General features: G+C 46.1%; 1 pseudogene; it reads left to right on the top strand.

The window, feature by feature from the left end:
- The first annotated feature begins 7466 nt into the window (after positions 1-7466).
- LOC116545313 lies at positions 7467-8243 on the top strand (annotated as a pseudogene).
- Positions 8244-9801: the final 1558 nt, after the last annotated feature.

Genomic DNA, 9801 nt, shown 5'->3' with positions numbered 1-9801 from the left:
GTAATCCCAGCGACTCAGGAGGCTGGGATTACAGGCACGCGCCACCAGGCCCAGCTAATTTTTTGTATTTTTAGTAGAGACGGGGTTTCACTGTGTTGACCAGGATGGTCTCGATCTCTTGACCTCGTGATCCACCCGCCTTGGCCTCCCAAAGTGCTGGGATTACAAGCGTGAGCCACCGCGCCCGGCCTATTTTTATTTTTTGAGATGGACTCTTGCTCTGTTGCCCAGGCTGGAGTGCAGTGGCACGATCTCAGCTCACTTTAACCTCCGCCTCCCAGGTTCAAGCGATTCTTCTATCTCAACCTCCCAAACCCGACTAATATTTTTATTTTTAGTAGAGATGGGGTTTCATTATATTAGCCAGGATGGTCTTGATCTCCTGACCTTGTGATCCGTGTGCCTTGGCCTCCCAAAGTGCTAGGATTACAGGTGTGAGCCACCGTGCCTGGCCTGTTTCCCCCACTTTTAACTTTCTATTCCTTTTTGATTTTTTTTTTTTTTTTTTTGAAACAGGGTCTTGCCCATCTTGGCTGATACAGTGAAACCTTGTCTACTAAAAATACAAAAAATTAGCCAGGCATGGTGGCAATGCACCTATAGTCCCAGCTAATCTGGAGGCTGAGGCAGGAGAATTGCTTGAACCCGGGAGGCGGAGGTTGCAGGTAGCAAGCCTGGGCAACAACAGCGAAACTCTGTCTCCAAAAAAAAAATAGAGAAAGACAGAGTCTCACTATGTTGCCAAGGCTGTTCTTAAACTCCTGGGCGCAAGCAATCCTCCTGCTTCAGCCTCCCAAAGCACTGGGATTATAGGGGTTAGCCACCATGCTTGGCCTTGACTTTCATATTCTAATTCTTCTCTACTTTTTTTTTTTTTTAAGTGGAAACTCTATTTCATTTTATTTTATTTTTTGAGACAGAGTCTCACTCTGTTGCCCAGGCTGGAGTTCAGCAGCATGATCTCAGCTCACTGCAACCTCCACCTCCCAGGTTCATGCCTCGGCCACCTGAGTAGCTACAACTACAGGCGTGTGCCACCAGCCTGGCTAATTTTTGTATTTTTAGTAGAGATGGGGTTTCACCACGTTGGCCAGGCTAGTTCAAACTCCTGTTCTCAAGTGATCTGCCTGCCTCGGCCTCCCAAAGGGCTAGGATTACAGGTGTGACCCACCACACTCAGCCTTTTCTCTGTTTTTATTTAAATTTTTAAAAAGAGAGACAAGATCTCACTATGTTGCCCAGGCTGGTCTGAAACTCCTGGGTTCAAGTGATCCTCCTACCTCAGCCTCCCAAAGTGCTGGAATTACAGGTGTAAGTGACCTCATCCAGGCTATTCTTCTCTTGAATCATTTTATTTCAGTGGATAGTTTTTTATTTTAGAGATCATTTTCTCATTCTTTGTTCCTTTTTTATAGCATCCTATTCTTGATTTATGGATTCCTTGTCATTAAAAAAATATTACTTAAGGCCGGGCGCGGTGGCTCAAGCCTGTAATCCCAGCACTGTGGGAGGCCGAGGCGGGTGGATCACGAGGTCAAGAGATCGAGACCATCCTGGTCAACATGGTGAAACCCCGTCTCTACTAAAAATACAAAAAATTAGCTGGGCATGGTGGCGTGTGCCTGTAATCCCAGCGACTCAGGAGGCTGAGGCAGGAGAATTGCCTGAACCCGGGAGGCGGAGGTTGCGGTGAGCCGAGATCGCGCCATTGCACTCCAGCCTGGGTAACAAGAGCGAAACTCCGTCTCAAAAAAAAAAAAAAAAAAAAAATATTACTTAAAGTATGTTTGGGGTTTTTATTTGGTTTTCTGTGCCTTTTTCCCCCTTAAGTTTCCTTTTCTCTTTGTTAGTTGTTTTACTGTCTCTTTTATGTCAACATGAAGAACTAAATATCTGACCGAATCTGGGTGTCTGGCACGTGAATTGTTATTAATTTTCTTATACTTCATGTTGAATGATTTCATATATATGGTTTTGGTAGATTGGGAACTTTATATGTGTTCATATGTCCTCATGACTAAAGGAATCTGCAATGAGGGGTCTTTTCATGGGTGAACTTCCATGTGACAGAAGGATTTCCTAATCTTCTGCCTGGGTACATATATTTGGCTGCTAAAATTCGGGGGAAAAGAAGAAAGGGTGAAGAAAAGAAGCTTAGGAGTCCAACATTCAAGATGCAGGTGTCCATTGCTGGCTTTGGATACTATGACTCACTGCCACCTTTCTCTGGGCCTGGTGTCCTCAAGTCTGGAGCCTCTATAGTTTCATTTCTGCAAATAATAAACCTCATTGAGGGGTGACAGCAAATCCTGGCTGCGAGGGGCGGGAACACACACTTGGGATTCCATTATTTCCTTGCCTCATTTTCAGCCCATTGCCATATGCCTGACTTGTCCATGGTATCTGGTACCTGCAAATCCTGGAACTCTTGGGATTCCATCAGAGAAAATCTGCTCACTTCTTATCAGCATCTCCCTTTGTAAACACATAGGTTGTAATTTATGCTCCATGTCACTTAGCTCTGTTTGCCATCTTCCATTTTTTAAAGACTAATGTTTGCATACATACAAATTTTAATTTTCTTAAAATTAAAGCAAGAGACTTGCTGATGGTTTTTTTTTTTTTTTAATTTTTTTGAGACAGAGTTTTGCTCTTTCTACCCAGGCTGCAGTGCAATGTTATGATCTCAGCTCACTGCAACCTCTGCCTCCTAGGTTCAAGCGATTCTCCTGCCTCAGCCTCCCAAGTAGCTGGGATTACAGGTATGCACCACCACGCCCGGCTACTTTTGTATTTTTAGTAGAGACGGGGTTTCTCCATGTTGGTCAGGCTGGTCTCGAACTCCCTACCTCAGGTGATCTACCCTCTTTGACCTCCTAAAGTGCTGGGATTACAGGTGTGAGCCACTGTGCCTGGCCAGGTTTATACTTTTAAAATTCCGTTACTGCCATGCTGGTGGTGGTGGGAAGAGATGATTTAATTTTGTGTAGCTATATTACCCTAAAATCTTGGATTTATGAGAAATTTCTCACAGCACACTGAGAAAATGCAGTTTCCAGGATTGGTCACATGGTGGCGCAGCGACCCTATATTTAATTTACAGTTGCTCCAAGCCCCACTGCCAGCCCCACAAGAGTTGGGGTATTGGAGACCTGGCTAATCCAGCAAGGTGAACCACAGAATTGTAGAATATTTCCACTGGACTGAGTGTCCCAGGGCTTTCTAGTCCACCTCCTTTAGAAACAAGGAAATGATTCACAGGAGTCAACTAATTTATCCAATACCTGGAAGTAGTAAGAATAGATTTGAATTTTTTTTTTTTTTTTTTTTGCAACAGTTTTTTGACAGTTTTGCTCTGTCACTCAGGCTGGAGTGCAGTGGCATGATCTTGGCTCATTACAACCTCCGCTTCCCAGGTTCAAGCGATTCTTCTGCCTCAGCTTCCGAAGTAGCTGGATTACAGGCACCTGCCACCACGTCAAGCTAATTTTTATATTTTTAGTAGACGTTGGTCAGGCTAGTCTCCAACTCCTGACCTCATGTGATCTGCCCGCCTTGGCCTCCCAAAGTCCTGGGATTACAGGCGTGAGCCACCAGGCCCAGCCTAAAAGTTGTAATCGAAGTTGCCTTTAAATCAAGATGCAATTGTGAATGTATGGAAGTGGGAGTGGGGAAAAGGAGGCCGGCCATCCCCTGCTTGAATGTGGTGGGAGAGGGAAGCTGAAGGCACGTCAGTGGTTCACTCACCGCGTGTCCTGAGCACCTACTCTGTGGACAGCAATGCACGAAGATCTGTGGAGACACAAAGAAAACTAGACGGAGTCCCTGCCTGCCACCTACTCACAATCCATTAAAGAGGGAAGCCAATTAACCGCAACCAAGGAAGCAGGCAAAAAACGCCCAATGGAAAAGCAGGCCAAATGTGTTCTCAGGATAAGGGAGAGGCAACTTCTTTGCTCAGGAGTGGGAAATGTACCTGCTGGTGGGATTTGGGCTGGCCTTGGAAGAATAGCACAGGGCCACCTTCCTCTCGTTGTGATTCGTGTGACACTCCCCTGCTCTGCCAGTTGTGCAGAGCAGCCACAGTTCTCACAAGCTCCCAGGTGATCCCCATGAATGTGATCTGAGGAACACGCTTTGAGTAGCAAGGATGTGGGTGGGAACTGGTTCGTGAACTTGGCTGCACATGGGAATCACATAGGAAGTCAAAAATGAACAAAAAGCTACTATCATCCCAGGAATTTTGGGGTGCAACCATGGCAGTGGTTTTGTTTGTTTGTTGGGTACAGATAGGGTCTCACTGCATGCTCAGGCTGGTCTTGAACCCCTGGCCTCAAGCAGTCCTCCCAACTTGGTTACCCAAGGTGCTGGGACTCCAGGCATGAACCACTGCACAGAGCCAGGGTTGGGGTTTTTGTTTTTTTTTTGAGACAATCTCATTCTGCCACCAGGCTGGACTGCAGTGGTGCCATCTTGCAAACTCTGCCTCCCAGGTTCAAGCGAATCTCCTGCCCCAGCCTCCCTGAGTAGCTGGGACTGCAGGCATGTGCCACCATGTCCAGCTAATTTTTTTGTATTTTTAGCAGACAGGTTTCACCATGTTAGCCAGGATGGTCTCAATCTCCTGAACTCCTGATCCACCCCCCTCAGCCTCCCAAAGTGCTGGGATTACAGGTGTGAGTCACCATGCCTGGCCAAGCATTGGTATTTTTAAAAGCACTCCACTAATGTGCAGTAAAGTTTGCACACCACTGGTATAGTAGATATTTGTCACTCTTTTTGTCCATCCAGTTACCTAAATCCCCATCTTAGAGTCAGAGGCCACCTCCCACTACTGAAGCTGAAAACAAGAAATTCTCCCTTTTCCCCACTTCCCTGGCACTTGGGGCAGGGGCATGTATTTTGGGCTTCACCAACCAATAACCACCCAAACTCTGAACCAGAAGCCACTGAAACGAGTGGAATCCACACAGTATCCACCCACCTTTGCAAGAGTTTTGGCACTGGTGGCAGCCATTTTTCAGAAGCAGCAGGGACAATTCCTGGGGCATGATGCCTGTGTTGATCCACAGTGGCTTCGGGGCCTCAGTGGACCAATTCTCAAGTCTAATTTTGAGCACTGGTCTTGATGCACAACTTTTTTTGTTGTTTTGGAGGGCGCGCTGGATCTTGGTGCACAGCCTTTAAGACTGGTTCTGTGGTCTTGGAGATTGGGAGCTACCCAATATAATCGTAGACACACACATTCACAGCCCTTTAGGGTTAAACTTATAGCACTTTATTTTTTGAGATGGGGGGGTCTCACCTTGTCAGCCAGGCTGGACTGTCGAAAGGAGTGCAGTGGTGTGAGCTTGGCTCACTACAGCCTCAACCTCCAGGTCTCACCTGGTCCTTCCACCTCAGTCCCCCAAGTAGCAGAGACTACAGGTGCATACCACCATGCCTGGCTAATTTTTGTTATTTTTTGTAGAGACAGGGTTTCGTCATGTCGCCTAGGCTGGTCTCGAACTCCTAAGCTCAGGCAATCCTCCCACCTCGGCCTCCCAAAGTGCTGGGATTACAGGCGTGAGCCACCACATCCAGCCCTTATAACAAATTTTAAAACTTACATAAAACAAATGTGTAAATTAGTGAATTGTTATAAGGCAAACCCCCTTGCAACCAATATCTATGTGAAAAGATAAGATTTTGCTATCCTAGGAACTCTCTGTATGCTCCCCTACCAGTCATAATTCCTCCTTCTCTGCTAAGAATATCCCTGTCCTTTTCAGGGCAGTGGCTCACAACTGTAATCCCAGCACTTTGGAAGGCGGAAGAGGGCAGATCACCTGAGGTCAGGAGTTGGAGACCAGCTTGGCCAACATGGTGAAACTGCGTCTCTACTAAAAATACAAAAATTAGCCGAGTGTGGTGGTGGGCACCCGTAATCTCAGCTACTCGGGTGGTTGAGGCATGAGAATCACTTGAACCCAGGAGGCAGAAGGTGCAGTGAACCGAGATCACACCATTGCACTTCAGCCTGGGTGACAGAGTGAGACTCTGTCTCAAAAAAAAAAAAAAAAAAATAAGGCCGGGCGCGGTGGCTCAAGCCTGTAATCCCAGCACTTTGGGAGGCCGAGGCGGGTGGATCACGAGGTCAAGAGATCGAGACCATCCTGGTCAACATAGTGAAACCCCGTCTCTACTAAAAATACAAAAAATGAGCTGGGCATGGTGGTGCGTGCCTGTAATCCCAGCTACTCAGGAGGCTGAGGCAGGAGAATTGCCTGAACCCAGGAGGCGGAGGTTGCGGTGAGCCGAGATCGCGCCATTGCACTCCAGCCTGGGTAACAAGAGCGAAACTCCGTCTCAAAAAAAAAAAAAAAAAATTATAATATCCCTATCATTTCCTTAATTACTTTAGTATATTACCCTGAACTTCCCTAAACACACTATAGTTTAGTTTTGTCTGCTTTTCTCTGTCTACTCATTAAAATTGAATTGTTGAAGAGGCTGAAGCAATTGCCCTGTAAAGTTTACAGTCTGGATTTTGTTGATGGATTTAGTTTAACATGTTCAGTCCTCTTACTTCCTATAAATTGGCAGTTGGGTCTAGACCACAAATCTGATCTTTTGATCAGGCATGGCCTCCTCATGCGCATTGTGCTCTTCATCAGTAGGAACATAAATATCTGTTTTGTTGGATCTTTTTGTGATGTTAGTAGCCATTGATCATTGCCTAGATCCGTGAATTCATTAGAGGTTGTGAGATGGTAAGATTCTATCACTTCTTTTTTTGTTGGAATACTTCTCTTGACAGAGAAACTTCATCTTGTTGGCTATTCAGTTACCCAGTGGTACAGTTCCTGTAAGGAAGGCAGGATTAATTATTGATTCTTTTATTTACCACCAGAGAAGAGTTGTAGTGCCAGGGAAGAGTTCCCCGGCATTCTCCAAAAGTGACCAGTTAGGGAGGTGTGCGTGTGTGTTTGGTATCATCATGAACTCACGGATTTACACATATTCGATGGGTTCAAACTGTCCCATCTTTGGGCAGAGTGAGCATCTTCAAGTTGACTCCCAAGCCATCTTGATAATATCCCTAAATTTTAAGTTTTATATCTGATGTGATCAGCTATTTCAGGCCCATCTTATACCTTTCCCGCCACAATTTGGAATCCACCATTTCAAGAAGCCCTGGTTTCAGCCAGGTGCGGTGGCTCATGCCTGTAATCCCAGCACTTTGAGAGACGAAGGCAAGCGGATCACAAGGTCAGGAGTTCAAGGCCAACCTGACCAACATGGTGAAACCCCATTGCTACTAAAAATACAAAAATTAGCTGGGTATGGTGGTGTGCACCTGTAATCCCAGCTACTCTGGAGGCTGAGGCAGGGGAATTGCTTGAACCTGGGAGGTGGAGGTTGCAGTGAGCCAAGATCACACCACTGCACTCAGGCCTGGGTGGCAGAGGGAGACTCCATCTCATAACAAAACAAAACAAACAAGAACAACAAAAAAGTCGCCCCTGACCTTCCCTGCGAAAACGTTGGTGCTTCTTGCTCTCATCATCGCCTTCCACATCGCCTCCGCCGCCTTGCTGTTCATTGCTACCATCGACAATGGCTGGTGGGTAGGAGCTGAGTTTTTTACAGATGTCTGGAGAATATGTAGCAACCACACGAATTGTACAGTAATCAGTGACAGCTTTAAAGGGTACTCCATGCTGCAGGTGACCCAGGCCACTACGACTCTCTCCATCCACCATTCTCTGCTGCATCGCCTTCTTCGTCTTCATGCTCCAGCTCTTCCGCCTGAAGCAGGGAGAGAGGTTTGTCCTAACTTCCGTCATCCAGCTAATGTCATGTCTGTGTGTCATGATTGCAGCCTCCATTTATACAGACAGGCATGAAGACATTCATGATAAAAACATAGAATTCTATTACCTGACCAAAGAAGGCAGCTATGGCCACTCCTACATCCTGGTGAGGGTGGCCTTTGCCTTCATCTTCATCGGGCAATGATGTACCCGATACTGAGGAAGCCAAATAGGGTTCCGGAGCTGGGCTGCTTTTGCTGCAGTACAGAATCCACATTCAGATAACCATTTGGTATATAATCATTATTTTTTGTGGGTTTTGTAGCAAACATATTATTTCCTTTAAAAGGAAAGAAAGAAAAAGAAAGAAAGAAAGAAAAGAAAGGGAGGGAAGAAAGGGAATTTTTATTCCCTTTCTGAATATGGATTCTGACTCGGGGCAAAAAAAAAAAAAAGGAAGGAATAAAAGGAAGAAAGAACAAGAGAGAGAAAGAAAAAGAAAAAGAAAGAAGGAAAAAGAAAGAAACCAAAGAAAAGAAAGGAAGAAAGAAAGGAAGAAAGGAAGCCCTGGTTTCTTAGGGTGGGAGAAGGGAATTTCTTAGAGCCAACCGCAGTACTGTAATATCCTTCAGTTTATTGTGGGTCTCTTTCTCTCTCTCACTTGCTGTTGGAGTGTGCACACCCCTTCCAGCTCCAGTCACTGCTTTCAAGCTGGCTTGCAGCCTTCAAGTACCTGCTGGCTATCTGGAGCTCCCAGACCAATCAGATGCCCGATTGCTTCCCTTTGCTTTCTTCTGCGCAGATGCTATTACTCAGCTTGTTTCTGTGAGGGGCTTGTGGAAACGGCTTGTCAACTACTTTTGCCGTACATGTTGCTCATGGGTTTTGCTATCCTAGCTGCTGGGATTTTATGGAGGAATTTGTGGGAAATGAAAAATCATGCCACTGCTGCTATCTTAATGTCCTTTTCATAAATGTCCTCCACTGCTTAAATTAGCCAAAGTTGGCGTTTACTGCTTGCAGCTAAGAACCCAAACTGATAATGAACCAAAACGAAGCAAAAGGGGTGGTAGAAGCAACAGTTTGTGACCTGATCTATTTTGACGTCTAGCAATAGCTGAGTGGATTTGTGCAACTCTTTGTTTCAAGTTTTCGGGGCTGGCGAAGGACCCCCAACTGTTAGATGGGGTCATCTCTTCATTCCCCTGCAAACTTAAAAGTGACAAACTAGGACTGAACCATGACAGATCCTTGCAGTCGGCAATGGGGCCACTGTAGACTGAGCAGGAAAGTGGGGCACAGGATTAACCTGATCTATACAGGATAGACTAGGGGTGTGAGGGAGAGCAACACCGGTGGATGAGTGGAAACGAACACATTGGGCTGGAGAGAGGTGCCAAAAGTCAAGCAGCAGGAACGCAAAGAAAAGAGACCTGAGATAATGCAAGACATCTCAACAGTACTAGGGCTTGCCAGGGAGGAGTTAGCAGCTCAGGTCTCAAAGCTGATCAGAAAATAAGCCAACTAAAAGAAAGTTAGCAGGGCACAGTGGCTTACGCCTGTCATCCCAGCACTTTGGGGGGCTGAGGCGGGCGGATCACCTGAGGTCATGAGTACGAGACCAGCCTGGCCAACATGGTGCAAACACCATCTCTACTAAAAATAAAATAAATTAGCTGGGTGTGGTGGCATGCCCCTAGTCCCAGCTACTCGGCAGGCTGAGGCAGGAGAATTGCTTGAACCTGGGAGGCAGAGGTTGCAGTGAGCCGCGATCATGCCACTGCACCTAGGTGACAGAGTAAGACTCCATCTCAAAAAAAAAAAAAAAAAAAAAAAAAGTCAATGTGACCTCACACACAAACGACCTGGAGTTTAAACTGAAAAGGGGACCCCTATGTGTGACCTCACACACAAGTGACCTGGGGTTTAAACTGAAAAGGTGACCCCTATATATGACCTCACACACAAATGACCTGGAGTTTAAACTGAAAAGGGGACCCTTATC

Source organism: Sapajus apella, unplaced genomic scaffold, assembly GCF_009761245.1.
Source record: "Sapajus apella isolate SASKATOON/1434 unplaced genomic scaffold, GSC_monkey_1.0 scaffold258, whole genome shotgun sequence".
Classification (NCBI taxonomy): Eukaryota; Metazoa; Chordata; class Mammalia; order Primates; family Cebidae; genus Sapajus; species Sapajus apella.
The sequence above is the reverse complement of the archived record's forward strand: the minus strand, read 5'-3'. Positions and strand labels throughout refer to the sequence as shown.